This window comes from Dama dama, chromosome 7 (assembly GCF_033118175.1).
Source record: "Dama dama isolate Ldn47 chromosome 7, ASM3311817v1, whole genome shotgun sequence".
NCBI classification, from domain to species: Eukaryota; Metazoa; Chordata; class Mammalia; order Artiodactyla; family Cervidae; genus Dama; species Dama dama.
Window position 1 is genome coordinate 2998981 of NC_083687.1, and position 17775 is coordinate 3016755.

At 47.9% G+C, this 17775-nt stretch overlaps 1 pseudogene; it reads left to right on the forward strand.

Annotated features, from left to right (window-relative positions):
- Positions 1–731: 731 nt before the first annotated feature.
- LOC133059982 (putative spermatogenesis-associated protein 31C2) lies at positions 732–12851 on the forward strand (annotated as a pseudogene).
- Positions 12852–17775: the final 4924 nt, after the last annotated feature.

A 17775-nucleotide genomic window follows, 5' to 3' on the forward strand; every position in this document is an offset into this window, starting at 1 on the left:
TGGAGATCATTTCTGAGTGACAGTGGCCCCTGAGGCCCTACACCTAGGGAGGGGACCCACACTCACAGGGAAAGTCAAAGCAACATCCAAAGCTCTGTTCCATCATGTTTCCCCTGCAGGAGAGATTTAATGAGTCTAGGATTGTCTGGAGCATTCTTGGATCCTACAGGGACACACCCTGTGTGTCAAGCTGGATACCGGCCCTAGGGGGCAAAATTCACATTTTTCTCTCGGGGAGCCCTAACGTGGTATGGCCTACCAACTGCTTGAAAATTCATCCAATTGCTGTTTTCTTCCTTCTGACAGAGATAGTTTGCTCCCCACTTTGGGGTTTCTGAGGCAAGGGGGCAGCCCCCAACTCCTCCCCGGGGGCCCATTTGAGGTGCAGGGTGCCCTCGACCAGGTGACCACAGTATGAGTCCTGGCCCTCTCAGACACACACCCGGAGCCTGCTTCTTCATGGGCAGGACCACTCTGAACTAGAATCTGTTTGCAAGGCTCAGAAAGTGCAGGGAGACACACAGCCCTGACTCCATAATTTAGGCCCTTGGAGCGGGCCTAGAGGTCTGACATCTGAGAAGCGAAGCACTTGCTGCAAGATAGAGGCCTGAAAGCACACTCTCTGTGGATGCATTTCCTTTCTTGAAGGAAGATGGCTTTCCCAGCCTCCTGCCTGCTGAGGGTCACACACTGCTTGAAAACACTTAGTTGGAGGTCATTTTTAAGTGGCAATGGCCCCAGAAGCCCTGCCCCTAGGGAGGGGTCCCACACTCACAGGTAAAGTCAAAGTGACATCCAAAGTCTGTCCCATCACGTTTCCTCTGCAGAAGAGATCTAGTGAGCCTAGGTCTGTCTGAAATATTATTGGATCCTGTGGGGGGACACCCTGTGTGTCAACCTTGATACTGGGCGTTGGGGACAAAATTCACATTTTGCTCTCAAGGAGCCCTAATCCAGTGAGGCTTAGCAAGTTCTTAATAACCCATCCAATTGCTGTTTTCTTCCTTCTGAGAGAGCTAGCTTTACCCACCTCCCTTTCAGATTTCTGAAGCAAGGGATCAGACCGAAACCCCTTGCCTGTGACCCTTCTGAGGTACAAGGTGACCTCGACGTGAACACAGAATGGCACCCGACCCCCTCAGACACACTCCTGCAGCCTGCTTCCTCATGGGCAGTATGACTGTGACATAGGAATGTGTTTGCAAGGCTTGGCAATTACAGGGAGGCACATGGCCCTGACTATGGAATTAGGCCCTCGGAGCAGGCCTGGGAGGTCTGATGTCTGAGAAGTGAAATACTTGCTGCAAGGTAGAGGCCTGAAAACACACTCTGTGGATGCCTTTCCTTCCTTGAAAGAAGAAAGCTTTCCCAGGACCCTGCATGCTGAGAATTACACACTGCTTGAAGGTCGTTTTTCAGTGGAAAGTTCCCCTGAGGCCCTGCCCATTCAGAGGTGTCCCGCACTCACGGGAAAAGTCCCAGCAACATCCAAAGTCTCTTCCATCACATCTGCTCTGTAGGAGAGATCTAGTGAGCCCAGTTGCGTCTGGAAAGTTCTTGGATCCTGTGGGGACACACCAAGTGTTTCAACCTGGATACCAAGGCAAGGAGGCAAAATTTACATCTTTCTCTCAGGGGGCTCTAAATTAGTGTGGCTTAGCAACTGCATGAAAATCCATCCAAATGCTGTTTTCATACTTGTGACAGAGCTAACTTTACTCTTCTCCACCCCTTGGAATTTCTGAAGCAAGCAGGTAGCTCACAACTCCTTGCCACTGGCCAATTAGCAGTGGAATGTCACCTTGATGAGGTGACCACAGCATGGCACCCAACACTCTCAGAAACACTCCCGCAACAGTATCCTCAGGAACCATAGTGGAATGAACTAGGAATTTGTTTTCAAGGGTAGAAAAGTGCAGGGAGACACATGGCCTTGACTCTGGAATCTAGGCACTCGGAACAGCAACTGAGGACTCACATCTTAGAAGCAAAATGGTCCATGCAAGATAGAGGCCTGGAAACACACTCTCTGTGAATGCCTTTCCTTCCTTGAAAGAAGAAAGCTTTCCCAGGACCCTGCATGCTGAGAATCACACACTGCTTGAAGGTCATTTTTCAGTGGCAAGTCCCCTGATACCGTGAATGTTGGGAGGGTTCGCATATTCACAGGGAAAATCAAAACAACATCCATAGGTCTGTTCCATCACGTTTTTTCTGTAGGAGAGATATAGTGAGCCTAGGTCTTTCTGAAACATTCTTGAATCCTGCAGGGAAACACCTTGTCCTTCAAACTGGATACGGAGCCTAGGAGCCAAAATTCACATTTTTCTATTGGGGGACCCTAAAGAGGTGCAGCCTAGCAACTTCTTTTAAATCCATGAAATTGCTGTTTTCTTACTTCTGACAGAGCTTGCTTTGCTCCACCCACCCTTTGGGATTTATGACACAAGTGGGCAGCTCACAACGCCTCGCCTTGGGCCAATTAGCAGTGACATGTTACCTCCATGGCATAAACACAGTATGGACCCAGCACTCTCAGACACCTCTGCACAGACTGCATCCTCATTGTCAGTACAGGTATGAACCAGGAATGTGTTTGCAAGACTCAAAGTGCAGGGAGACACACTGCCTTGTCCTGGGATTTAGGACCTTGGAGGAGGCCTGGATGTCTCACGTCTTAGAAGCAAAATCCTCCTTTGGGAGGGATCCCACACACACAGGGAAAGTCAAAGCAGCATGCGTATGTCTGTTCCATCACGTGTTCTCTGTAGGAGAGATCTAGTAGACCTAAATATGTCTGGAACATTCTTGGATCCTGTGGGGTCACAACCTGTGTGTCAACCTGGATACCGGGCCTGGGGGCAAAATTCACAGAATGCTCTCGGGGGGCCATAATTATGTGTGGCTGGCCAATTTCTTGAATATACTTCCAATTGCTGTTTTCTTACTCCAGAAAGAGCTACATTTGCTCTACCTTTTGGGATTTCTGAAGCAAGCAGGCAGCTCTGAACTCCTTGCCTCGAGCTTATTTGCTGTGTAATGTCACTTCAATGAGTTGACCACAGTATGGCACCCATCACTCTCAGACACACTTCTGCAACCTGCTTCCTCATGGGCAGTATGACTATGACATAGGCATGTGTTTGTAAGCCTCATTAAGTGCTGGGAGACACATGGCCCTGATTATAATTTAGGTCCTCAGAGCAGGCCTGGATGTCTCATGTCTTTGAAGCTAAAGAGTTCCTGCAAGAGAGAGGCATGAAGACACACTTTCTGTGGATGCCTTTCCTTCCACGAGGGAAGATAGCTTTCCCAGCATTCTGGGTGCTGTGATTCACACACTGCTTGGAAGCACTTGCTTGGAGGTCAGTTTTCAGTGGCAAGGTCCCCTGAGGCCGTGAGCAGAGACAGGGTTCCCACACTCACAGAGAAAGTCAAAGCAACTTCCAAACATCTGTTCCATCACATTTTCTCTGTAGGAGAGATCTAGTGATCCTAGGTTTATCTAGAGCGTTCGTGGATCCTTTGTGGTAGCACCCTGTGTGTCAACCTGGATACAGGACCTAGGGGGCAAAATTCACATTCTTCTCTTGGGGATCCCTAATGTGGTGTGGCCTAGCAACTGCTTGAGAATCCATCCAATTACTGCTTTCTTACTTCTGATAAAGGTAGCTTTACGCCACCATTTGCAGTTTCTGAAGCAAGCTGCCAGGGCTTAGCTCTTTGCCTCGGGCCTACTTGCAGTGGAATGCCACCTCAGTGAGGTGAACACGCTATAGCAGCCACCACTCTCAGACACACTCGTGCAGCCTGTTTCCTCATGAGCAGTATGACTGTGACATAGAAATGTGTTTGTAAGGCTTGGAAGAGCAGGGAGACACTCGGCCCTGACTCAGCAATTATGTCCTGCAAACAGACCTGGAGGGGGGCGGCGGGGGGGGGGGGGGGGGGGGGTCTCACGTCTTAGAGGCAAAACCATTCCTGTAAGATACAGGCTGGAAAACACTCTCTTTTAATGCCGTTGCCTCCTCGGAGGAAGATGGCTTCCCAGTATCCTGGGTGCTGAGAGTCACACTTGGCTTGGAAGCACTTTCTTGGAGTTCATGTTTCAGTGGCAATATCCCCAGAGGCCATGATCATTTAGACGAGTCCCACACTCACAGGGAGAATCAAAACAACGTTCAAAGGTCTGTTCCATCACGTTTCCTCTGTAAGAGAGGTCTAGTAAGTCTGGGTGTATCTGGAGCATTCTTGGATCCTGTGGGTACACAGCCTGTGTGTCAACCTGGATACCGAACCTAGGGGGCAAAATTCACATTTTTCTCTCTGGGGACCCTAACGTGATACAGCCTAACGACTGTTTTAACATCCATCCAATTGCTGTTTTCTTTCTTCTGATGGAGCAAGATTTGATCCACCCTTTTGGATTTTTGAAGCAAGCGAGTGGCTCGCCACTCCTCACCTTAGGCCCATTTGCTATGGAATGTAACCTCAATGAGGTGACCACAGTATGGCACCCGGCACTCTCAGACACAATCCCACTGCATGCTTCATTATGGGCTGTACCAGTGTGACCTAGGAATGTGTTTTCAAGGCTCAGAAATTGCTGCCACCACAGAATCCTGTCTTGTCAAGAGGAAAGGAGAATGAGGAGAGATACACCCCGTTATCACCAAGCCACCCCGACGGGCCATAGCTTTTCCAAAAAGAGTAAGTGGACCAGTCTCAGGGACAGCAATTGGGCCTTCTCACCCAGGGAGCCAGGTTCCCCTCCAGGCAGAGCCTGCCAGCATGGCTCACGAGTGACACGGGTCCCAGGCCATTCCCTCCACTATCCAACGCATGGTCTCCCTCAGAAATATACCTCTTCTGGTTAATCTGAACATGCTTTTCACAGCATTCTGGGTAGGACAACTCTCCTCCAAGAAAAAAAATGCATGCCATGCAGATAAATACATATTTCTTCAATGTTAGTACAGTTATATGATCCTTTCATTCGAATGTGACTTAGCCCCAGTAACAACCCTGGACACCAAGGCTTAATGATGGCTAACACTGCTCTGCACACACTGTCACACTGTTTGCTGAGAGAGCTGAGCACTGTACAAGCCCAGAGGAAAGATAACCAGAAACTTGCATCTGGTTCCCTCCACCTTTTTTTTTTTTTTTTTCTGACATAAACTATAGTAAGCATTGTCTGATTTCCAGGTAGGATGAACTGAAACTTGACTAAGGCAGGAAGGGAGGCTCAGAGGAGGGTGGTGGGTGCAGCTGTAGAGCTGAATGTCCTGGAGAGGGGGTGGCGTGTCCCAGCCTCTGCATCCATTGCTCCTTCCTCACCCTCAGGAGCTCATTGTGACCGGATCACAGCTCGAGAATGTGGGCCTAGAACGTTAGCCCCCAAGCACACCCTGTGCCCAGTTTCCTGAGGGCAGCCGTGTCATGCAGACAATGGAGAATCCTCTCTTTTCTCTGAAAAGCATTTCAGATACAGACTGAATTCCAGCTCCAATTCCTGGGAGATATATACCATCCTCCCGTTTCTGTGTACACTAGGGCTCCTTTTCTGGATCCTTCCTTATCTCGAGAATAACCCGTCCTTTCCTCCTCCTTAGAAACATGGTCCATCAGGAAGATAAGGAAACCTTGGCTGAGAACCGCAAGTACATGATCCTCTCTTTTCTATTATTATTTCTATGCTTCTGAATGATCTAGAGAGATTCCTGAGAAGGGAAAGAATAGGGCATCTATTCTCATGGAAGAATAAAACATTACCCTCTGGAGACAACCAGGCTGGACAGGGGGCAGAGTGAACACGTCTCTCCAAAGATCTCAGATATCAGTTTTCCAGGTATGTTCGAGGGCTTCACGGTATCTCCCAAACACAGTGACCAGGCACAAGGACTGGATACTGAGTTACTTCACCAGCCGTAAACAGGTATCTTGGACAGGACTGATCTGAGGACAGTGCTGAGGTCTTGAGAGTCTTGGAGTGGGGTGCTGGACTCGGAAACAGAAGACCACCTGACAGAGTCAGAGTCACCCATTGTTCTGAGAATGTGTGCATTTTTGACCAGAGGAACAATGACAAAAGATCCGGGTGAATCTCAGTTCAAAAATCCTTATGCGCTTCAAAAAAGGAAAACAAAATATTTTTATCCACCTTAAAAATTCGTGAAAAGAAAAACCACAGAGCTCTGTTAGTGAAATGCCAAAAGTCCTATTATGTATGGACACTGAGAGTCTGATGCTTGTCTAGAGAAGAGACTGAGAATTGGGTCTCAAGTCCTCATTATTTCTGTGTCTCAGCATGAAAAGGAGCCAAAGCAGAGAAGTGGGAGTAGGGAGAGGAGTGGAGCTTTGAAAAGTACATTCCGCCATTCAGCTATGTGTGCCCCTGGAGTTAGCCCCATCTCTCCGACCTTGAGGGCCCAGGTCCACCAGCTCAGAGGAGGCCAGTGGCAGGGCCCGTCCCTTGGGAAACAGAACCCTCAGGGAAGCTCCTGGAAGAACAGGACCCAGACACTACCCAGATTCCATATAGAGAATGAAGCTGGAGGGACCTGGAAAAAGGTTTGGCCCAGCAGGAGCCTCTGGGCTGCACTACCAATAGCACCTGGATTGGGAGGTGGGACTCAGGGCCAACGGTGGACACACTGTTTTGTTAATTTATTCATACAAGCTTCACCATCACTGTCAGGGATCATGTGGCCTTCGGCCCTGATACTTGGTTTCCAATATCCCAATTGTGTCCCCTTAAAGGGATACTGCAGTCAGCCTCCTGTAATACCCCTATGCCCTGGCTTCCTCACCATGACCCAGTTTGCTGATTTCCAGCTTGCAGAGGTTGCCTGGAACGACTGGAAGAGGTCTGGGATGTGACAACGCTTCTGCAAAGGTAGGGAATCGTCCCCTTCTCTCCTCAGTGGTTCTTCTTTCCAGAGCCTATGGTGTGACCCCAGGGCTGCAGGTAGCCTGGGGTTGAACTGGAAGGGGGAGTCCTGGGGGTGGGTTATGGCTAAAATCCTGGGGTGAGAGACAGCACGGACATTGTGAATTCAGTATGGGGCTCATGCAGGGCAGTTGGTTGCAGATGACCACCCCTTGCCAGCCTGCCCAGTTCTCTGGGCCCAGAAACTCCTGGCTGGAGCTTGTTCCTCATGTCTGCTGCAGACACCTGGGGCAGTTCCCTGACAAAGGCAGCTTTCATCAGGTCTCCTCTCAAGATGCCCCAGGGGAGATGTTCAAAGAAACACCTCCTGGCGCCCAACAGCTGTGGCGGGAAAAGTCCGCTCCCCATGTCCTCCATGTCTCCTCTGCCGAAACGGCCTCTGCCTCGAGCCTCAAGCATTTCTCCAGATTTTCTCCAGTCTTCGTTCCTGCCTTAGTTTCCACTCACTCAGATTCATCCCTGAGAGCCTCGCCAACACCAGCCTCTCTTTCTCCTAGACAGTCTTCCACCCACTTGTTTTCTCTCCTTCCCACCATATCATCCTGATACAGGGACCTGCCTTCCACCTCAGCACCATTAGGCTCCTTGCTGAGCCTCCCTCAATGTGAGCCCTTGACACTAACAACGGGCACCGACCCACAAAGGTCAAGCCCATGCTCCCCTTGGAGACCAGCCATCTTAGGGATCGTCGTTTCCAGCTGTCCTCTTCCTACCCTGTCTTGGTGACGGGGGCTGCCAAAGAATGGAACTTCTCCACCTTGACACACTTGGGGACCCAAAAGAATACCTTCCCATACACTCACCAGAGGCATGATTTTGGTGAGATCCCAAAAACAGGCAGGTAGAGGCAGGTAGCCTCTTTTTTGTCAGTACAGATGTGCAGAAGCTCCTAGAGATATGAATCACCAGGAGAGTGAAATTGAATGTTTGGAAGGAATCAGAAAAGGAGGAGGAGGCAGACTGAATGCTCTAAGGCCAAACAGTCCCAAATTCTAGCTAAATTAACTTCACAACTGCCATTGGTCCAGTCCTTGATCCACCCTGTAGCCCAGGCTTAGCCTCAGTCCTTGACTCCAACCATGTCCCAGCTCTGACCATCACCTCTGAGTCACATTTAGACCCAGGCCAGACCCAACCCTTAATTCCAACCATGCCCCAGTTTCGACCACCACCCCAGGCTCACATGGAGACTCCATGGGCCAGACTTGACTCCAATTCTTGACTCCAACCATGCCCCAGTGTCAATCACCAATTCAGGCTCATGTGGAGATCCAGGTCCAATCAAAACACTATGGATTTACCTCTGGGCTTTCTATTTTGTTCCATTGATCAATATTTCTGTCTTTGTGCCAGTACCATACTGTCTTGATGACTGTGACTTTGTAGTAGAGCCTGAGCCAGGCTGGTTGATTCCTCCAGTTCCACTCTTCTTTCTCAAGATTGCTTTGGCTATTCGAGGTTTTTTCTATTTCCATACAAATTGTGAAATTATTTATTCTAGTTCTCTGAAAAATACACTTGGAAGTTTGATGGGGATTGCATTGACTCTATAGATTGCTTTGGTCTTATACTCATTTTCACTATATTGATTCTTCCAATTCATGAACATGGTATATTTCTCCATCTATTTGTGTCCTCTTTGATTTCTTTCACCAATGTTTTCTAGTTATCTATATATAGGTCTTTTATTTCTTTAGGCAAATATATTCCTAAGTATTTTGTTTTTTGTTTTTATTTTTTTCATTGCAATGGCGAAATTAAAGCTTCTGCACAACAAAGGAATAAGCAAGGTAAAAAGACAGCCTTCAAAATGGGAGAAAATAATAGCGAATGAAACAGACAAAGGATTAATCTCAAAAATATACAAGCAACCCCTGCAGCTCAATTCCAGAAAAATAAAAGACCCAATCAAAAAGTGGGCCAAAGAACTAAACAGACATTTCTCCAAAGAAGACATAGAGATGGCTAACCACCACATGAAAAGATGCTCAACATCACTCATTACCAGGGGAATGCAAATCAAAACCACAATGAGGTACCACTTCACGCCAGTCAGAATGGCTGCTATCCAGAAATCTATAAGCAATAAATGCTGGAGAGGGTGTGGAGAAAAGGGAACCCTCTTACACTGTTGGTGGGAATGCAAACTAGTATAGCCACTATGGAGAACAGTGTGGAGATTGCTTAAAAAACCGGAAATAGAACTGTCATATGACCCAGCAATCCCACTTCTGGGCATACACACTGAGGAAACCAGAATTGAAAGAGACACATGTACCCCAATGTTCATCGCAGCACTGTTTACAATAGTGAGGACATGGAAGCAACCTAGATGTCCATCAGCAGACGAATGGATAAGAAAGCTATGGTACATATACACCATGGAATATTACTCAGCCATTAAAAATAGTACATTTGAATCAGTTCTAATGAGGTGGATTAAACTGGAGCCCATTATACAGAGTGAAGTAAGCCAGAAAGAAAAACACCAATACAGTATACTAACGCATATAAATGGAAGTTAGAAAGACGTAATGATATCTCTGTATGCGAGACAGCAAAAGAGACACAGATGTATTGAACAGTCTTTTAGAACTCTGTGGGAGAGGGTGAGAGTGGGATGATAAGGGAGAATGGCATTGAAACATGTAAATTGTCATATGTAAAATGAATCGCCAGTCCAGGTTTGATGCATGAGACTGGGTGCTCAGGACTGGTTCACTGGATGACCCAGAGGGATGGGACAGGGAGGGAGGTGGGAGGGGGGTTTAAGATGGGGAACACATGTACACCCATGGCTGATTCATGTCAATGAATGGCAAAACCAATAAAATATTGTAAAGGAAAAAAATTAATTAAAAAAAAAAAAACAACACTATGGAGTTATGTCTCCAACCATAACTCACTTTCAACACCCACCTCCAGCTCATGTGGACACCCATACTCACCCCAACCCTAGACTCCAACCACAGCTCACTTTCAAACATCACCAACTCAGGCTCACATGGGGACCCAGGACCAAACCCAATCCTTGACTCCAGTCAAACCTCAGTCACAACCACAACCTCGTACTCACATGGGGACCCACTGCGCATCTCACACTCTCTTTCCCAATGGAACCATCTTCCTCTCAACTGAAGACTATGATGAAGTGTCTTGACCTACATTCCAATATAAGGCACAAACTTTGATCGTCAATGCAATTCAAATCCTACAATGTCACTTTTTTAAAAAGCAACTTGAAAGTGGGCAAACTTTACCCTCTTTGGTTAGAAAAATCTCAGCAAGTCTTTAGCCAGACTACCACCAATCTTCCCCAGAAAAACACGTCTTCCCAGGCACGCAAATCTGTCTCCATTGTTCCTGGGGATCTGATCAGTCCTGAGGTTCAGGAGAGACTGGAGTGCCCTCTTTCCAAAAGGTTCATGCAGCAAGAGAGTGGCCGCCCCGCAGAACCCAAGAGTCTCAGAAAGTGATGCAGCCTCAGGGCGAGTCGCCAAGGCCTTGGCAGGCAATGGACACAAAGAGATCCTCAAGGCCTTCTTCAGGTCTAGGCAAAAGCAGCCAGGAAACACAGAAAATGGCATCCTGGTACCTAGCAAGGATCCCAACAGGAAAGCTCCTGAGCCAAGATGTAAAGCAGAGCATGAGGAGGTTCCTAAAAGTTTTGTGCATGACCTCAGCAAACCCTCCAGTGAAGGTCCCAAGTGCAAAGCCTGAGTTAGAAAGAGAGTTGAACCGGGGCAGGAAGCTTCCAGAAGAAATCCTGGGGTCTTTATTAACAGGAAGTCACAGCAGATCCATGAGGGTTGGATCCCTGTTAATGTCTATTGTTCAAGGCTTTCTGCCAACCACTTCATAGACCTTCCTGGACAGTCAAATGCTCCTATGGGAACAGAAAATGCAGGTTGTTCTCAGGATTGGGAAGCTTCCATGTAGACATCCTATGAGTCTCTTGTCCTCAGTCCTCATATTCAACAGGAGCTGGAAGCTCATATAATAAAGTTTCAGGTGAGGCACAGATGGGTCCTTCTCCTAGGTTCATATATAGCTTGAAGTTGAAAACATCTCATCACATACGACTTCCAAGATCCACCTTGAAGATTACCAGTGATTCTGGGGACCACCCAAAACCCAAGTTAACAGAGGGCTCAGGAAAACATTCTCATCCCCATCCAGGAGAGAAAGTGATAACAATCCAGGCAGTGCCCACCCTGGAGAGTACCTGCCCTGACCCCTACCAGGCAACTGAGAAAACCTGGGGGGCTCTGGGAGGAACCTCAACTGGAAACATCCAGAAGCCCTCAGAGGCCCCTCTGGCTGCACACAAGACAAGCCACCTTCTCAGGCCCCCACATACACCTTTGGGAGCAGAATTTGGCACAGTGAGTCTATTGTGGAGGCTGACAAAGGCAGCTTGGGGCCCAGTCCACAACCACCAATGGCCAGGAATGAGCCACAGGAGGAATCTGGGGATTGGGCCACCCCAGAAACTTGCTCTAGTGTGCCTGTCATGGACCCTGATGAATGTTCCCAATCTTCCAGAAAACAAGAGGCTGTGGAGGGAGACCCTGCTTAGAAAGGTTCTTTTGAATGTAGTCTACTAATCAAATCCAAAATAATTAATATTGATATAAGATCATGGTCTCCAAGGTCCCATAAAAATCCCTCCTCAAACACAAAGTCTGTTGCCACAAATCCAGAAGATGTATACTTTGATGAACAGTTTCATAAGCTTAATTTCCAAGGGTTCATAGACTGTCAGAAACAGGATGAAGGCCAGGCCACTTGCCTGCTCTTTCAAGACTGTGCCGCTCAGAGGCTTCTCAAAACCTTTCACTCAGATATATTCATTGCCACAAACACCTTGGCTTCCCAGGAAACTCTGTGCTTTTCTGAAACCCTGTCCAATTCCCACACATGTGATGTTATGTCCAGTGGAGGGAGCAGCCAGGGACAGCAGAAAGACCTGAGAAGGAAGCCCCAACGTAAGGGTCAGCAAAGGAAGTTCGTCTCCACTGATGCGAGAGAGCCTAATAGGAGACCCAAACTACAATAGCATAAAAAGGGATTGGTGGTACAGAGGTTCTACCAGGCCCGCAGGATGAGCCACCCTGGTCAGAAAAAGGAATCAGCAGAGTCCCTACAAAACAGTTAATCCTGAAGAAGGGACAGGTTTCTTCAGAAAACCACTTGAAAGAAAGGATTAAGCAGTTTCTGCAGTGGATTTGCCCCTGAAGGCAAAAGACTGGAACAAGCCCTGCAAAAAGCAAGCCTGCAGCAGACACTGCCCAGAGGCAGGGGACTGTTAAAAGAAGTCTGATTGCGAACAGCAAGGCTGTTGAGGCTCAGGCTGTCAGGACTGACATCTGTTAGACAGATCTTATAGGAGAAGATGGAGCTTCACCATGTACGACATCTTCGGAGATTCACTGATACAAAGCAGAACTTCAGGCCCCATTAAGTCCAGCTTACTGCTACCACAGCTTTCTCTGAAATCAAGAGCAAAGGAGAGTGATGAAACAAACAGCCCACCACCAGCGAGCTACCCCCATAGGCCATATGGATCCTACAAAGAGGAAGTGGACCAGTCCCAGGAACAGCACGTGGACCTTCCCACCCAGGGAGCCAGGTCCCCGGCAGGGCAGAGCCTGCCAGCAAGGATCAAGAGTGACAAGTGTCCCAGGCCGTCCCCTCCACAGCCCAAGGCACTGTCTTCTTCAGAAATACACCTCTGCTGGTCAATCAGAACATCCCTGTCACAGCATTCCTGGTAGGAAAATTCTTCTCCAAGAAAAAATGCATACCGTGCATATGAACAGTTTTTCTCTCATGTTAGCACATCCTCTGTGTTAAAAGCTTCTTCCTACCAAAAAAATTGTTTTCTGAAATAAATGTCTTTTCTCCTGAGAAATGGTGCTCTGTCTGTGCCCTGCTTGGAGAAAGGAAATGGGTCAGGGTCCACTCTTCCCAGGCGCCTGCTTTGACTTCCATATGGGATGGGGTCAGGGAAGGAAAGTGAACCCCAGCATGGATAGTTATCCACACCCTAATTCCCTCCCTGCACCTCAGTGTCCGTAATACCAGCACAGCTTTCCGGAAACAAGCAACAGCATTCAGGACATGTCACGGTGAACTAGACCTGAAGACCTCCCTCTCCTCAGGATGCAGCTCAGTCCTGCCCACCTCTCTCTCTGCCTTGAACTTATGAGTCTGTAGGGGAAGAGTTTGCCCAAGCTGAAATTCCCCCCAGGCTCACAAAGTGTCAGAAGCAAGTTCGCCCGTCAGAATAAGGAGGGGAGTTTGGGGCAGTGCTGGCCCTGAGTCCAGGGTGGGAGAAACCTCATCCACGTGTCATGGTGGGATTAGATGGCGCTGTACTGGAAGCTCCTCATCTTCCAGATGGAGCTGTAATGAGACATGCCAGGCCTGTCACCCTTCCCCTGTTTTTCTCATGCTCTGGAGCAGGGGTGAGAATGAGGATTGCACACTCTCAGCTCTAAGGGTTGCAGTGTGGAGCATGAAGGCCCCTGAGGGCTGGTCCACCCCTGCCCTGGAGAAGAGGACAGCTCATAGTACTCACCTCTGCCAGGGAATGGGCAGGGGGCATGTTTGTGTGGAGTCACCTCAATGTCTGAGGGTGGGACACAGTACCCCTAGTGTTGGATGCAGGGAAAGGAGGCAGGTGTCAGAGGTGCGCATAGATGGTGCAGTGACCAAGGAGCCCCTGGTGTCCACCAGCATCTACACGCCCAGAGGAAAGAAGTTACGGGGCCGTTGGCTCTGGGCGGCCAAACCCCAGAGCCTCCACTCTACTCCAGTTCCCAGAGCCCAGACAGACGGAGGTCACCTGGAGTCCCTGACAGAGGGCCAGGCCCTCAGAAGCAGCAGAGCCTCCAAGCAGGCAATCTCCACCTCTCCAGTGTGTAGTTAATCGGCTTTCTCAGGACTGGGAGCTCAACACAGACTCATGGTCCGGGACCTCTACCTATGCATGTGGCCCAAGGAGGCTCCCAGAGGACAGGTGGCACTCAGCAGGCCCAGGGGCTCTGCTGTGTCATAGCGAGTCTCAGCTGTCATCAGCCTCGCTCAGCCCTGAGCCTGGACAGGGAGGCAGCCAGCAGACAGGGTGTGCCACCTGGAGTGTGGGAAGTGACCTGTAGAGAAGGGTGCAGTCAGCTGTCTCCCCCAGGTCCCATCTACACAAGAAACTGTGAGTCACTCAGGCATGTCCAACTCTTTGAGCCCTGCAGGCTCCTCTGTCCATGTAATTTTCCAGACAAGAATACTGGAGTGGGTAGCCATTCCCTTCTCCAGGGCATCTTCCTGACCCAGGTATCTGAGCCAGAACTCCTGAATTGCAGGCAGATTCTTTACCATCTGAGTCACCAGGGAAGCCCTGGAAGGCAAGGAGACAAGAGAAATTCTCTAGAGCAATTCGGGGCTCTGTGTCAGAGTCATTAATGGGGTAGAGAGACTGGCTCCAGGAGGGGGCACTGATCCAGGTGACAGCTGGAATGGGCCTGCCCCCACGCCTGTTAGGGCCCCCACACACGGGACCAGGTCCAGGTCTGCATGGCGGCATGCACCGGCCTGCTTGTGCTGAGGTCTCTGCCTGGAGCCAGGTCGTGCCTCTGGGCCCCATCCCTCAGGGTGGGCACAGCAGTGGGGGCTCAGACAAGGTGTAAGGGAGCGGCTGGGACTCAGGGCACAGAGTGGCCTCCAGAGCTCAGGAGAGAGGGAGGCACACGCAGAGACTCTGAGCCTGGGGGTTGCCTGGTCCACAGAGGCATCAAGAGGTCAGTCCTGAGGGTGGGGGGAGCTGACCCTGAAGACACATGTGCGGAGAAGTGACACAGAGGGACACCGACAGAACAGCAAGAAACCAGATGGGGAAAATCCCTGTGCCCTTCTCTTGTAAGGGACAGAACAGTCAGCAACCGAGGTGCCCTCACTAGGAGTCTCCACACAGAGACCCACACTGTTTCCATAGGGGGACCTTCCACACATCCACTCTGAGAAATCTCACCCTGAGACCACTCAGGGCATCCCACAGAGACCTCTCTCTGAGACCTCCCATGCACACAACTCCCAGGTGTTCTTTAGGATCTGAGTACCCACCCACAGACACGTCCTTCATGGGGGGGTCTGATGTCAGGCAGCACAGGAGAACGACAAGTGATGGTGCCCACTACCAGGGCTCCAGACATCCAGACATTGTCAGCATTTCCCTAAACAGGATTCTCTGCTTGGGGACCGGTCATGCCTTCTGTCTTTTGCAGCCATTGCCTCTGAAGAGAAGAGTCATGGTGCTCCACGTGCAGACCTGCAAAAGTCTTTCCTCCACAGATATTCATCAGCTTGAGCTCTGCCCCATGGCTTAGAGCATCACAGATTTTAGACATGAGTTAAATGCTGCCAACCTCCAATGCAAGAATCTTATTTGTCCCATTTATTTATCTTCCTGTCAGATGGTGCCAAGATCATATTGTTTTCTTTTCTGGAGGATAAGATCTGAACTTGTGATGCAGGTTTCTTTACTTAATGCAGCAAGTGGGCTCTAGGAATAAAATTAACCAGCAACAAGGTGTGTGGAGTTTCACTCACCTCCCAGGCAGCTGTGCAACTAATGCAACATTTTGTACATAAGAGCTTGTGTCAGGCTTGGGTTTTAAGTTCAAATGCAACAGCCTAAAATTATGTGTAAGTTTTTCAAATGAATCATATATCTGGAAATATTCCTTTTTGGTCCCCTGCAAAAAAACACTTTTTTTTTTTTTTTTTCTCAAAATGTGGTAATGCTCTCAAATGATATTTGCATATTTCCAACATATGATATATAATCTTAATGTCCAAGTAACATAGCTTAAACTATTTAAGAAGATTTAGTGTTTAAATAATTCTTTTAAAATGTACAATTTCCAAGACTCAAATGTGCTCCATTTTATGTTCATTATACGGTTACAAAAAGGATACATTTCCTCAAATAGTGTGGAATTTACAAAAGATACCATCTAATCTTGCTTGATATATACACACGGCCCAATAAAATGACCAGAAGGGACTCCATATGTGAATCAAAGAAAGTTTACATAAATAATCAAAGTGTGCATTACCATACCCAAAGTGTACAGCAATCATCAAAATGCTCACATTGTATATTCAGCCATTTGCAAAGGGGGACTTCAGTGATATCACACACATACCTCTCGTTACTCATAAACGACTAGTTTCCCTGCTTTGGTAACATTAACTTAATGATAGCCATCGTGCATTTATCACTGTTAAGTCAGATTATCTGCATGATGACAATCTTTCCTCTAAGAGAGGCAGGGTTGATATGAGGGCTCTTTTGGCCTATTTATGTCAATCAGGTGGCACTAGTGGTAAAGAACCCGCCTGCCAATGCAGGGGGCATAAGAGACATGGGTTCCATGCCTGGGTTGGGAAGATTCCGTGGAGGAAGGTATGGCAACCCTCTCCAGTATTCTTTCCTTGAGAATCTCCATTAACAGAGGAGAACTGTACACAAAAGCTCTTAGTTACCCAGATAACCACGTGGTGTGTCACTCACCTAGAGTCAGACATCATGGAGTGTGAAGTCAGTTGGGCCTTAGGAAGCATTACTCTGAACAAAGTAGGTGGAGGTGATGGATTTTCAGCTGAGTGATTTAAAATCCTAAAAGATGATGCTGTTAAAGTGCTGCACTCAGTATGCCAGCAAATTTGGAAAACACAGCAGTGGCCACAGGATTGGGAAAGGTCACTTTTCATTCCAATACCTAAGAAAGGCAATGCCAAAGAATGTTCAAATTACTGTACAATTGCTGTGAAATGAGACCCTGACTCATTTCATATGCCAGAGAAACATGCCCAATATCCTTCAAGCTAGGCCTCAGCAGCACATGAACTGATGACTTCCAGATGTACAAGCTGGATTTAGAAAAAGCAGAGGAAGCAGAGATCAAATTGCCAACATCCGTTGGATCATGGAATAAGCAAGAGAATTCCAGAAAACATCTACTTTTGTTTCATGGACTGCACTAAAACCTTTGACTGTGTAGATCACAACAAACTGAGGAAAATTTGTAAAGAGATGGGAATATGAGATCACCTTACTTGCCTCCTGAGAAACCTGTATGCAGGACACGAAGCAACAGTTAGAACTGGACATGGAACAACAGACTGGTTACAAATTGGGAAAGGTGTACGTCAAGGCTGTATATTGTCACCTTGCTTATATAACTTATATGCAGAGTACATCATAGGAAATGTTGGACTGGATGAATCAAAGCTGGAATCAAGATTGCTCAGAAAGTGTCAATAACCTCAGATAGGCAGATGACACCACTCTAATGGCAGAAAGTGAAGAGGAACTAAAGAGCCTCTTGATGAAAGTGAAAGAGGAGAGAGTAAAAGCTGGCTTAAAACTCAACATTCAAAAACAAAGATCATGTCATTCGGTCCTATTACTTCATGGCACATGAGAGGGGAAAAGTGAAGAGTGTTCAGATTTCATTTCTTGGGCCCAAGATCAATGTGGATGGTGACTGAAGCCATGAAATTAAAAGATGCTTGCTCCTTGGAAGAAAAGTTATGACAAATCTAGTGGGTGTATGACAAAGCAGAGATATCATTTTGCTCACAAAGATCCTTATAGCCAAAGCTACAATTCTTCCAGTAGTCATGAATAGATTTGAGAGTTGGACCATAAAGAAGGTTGAATGCTGAAGAATTAATGCTTTGAACTGTGGTGCTGGAGAAGACTCTTGAGAGTCCCTTGGACTGCAAGAAGATCAAAGCAGTCAGTCTTAAAAGAACTC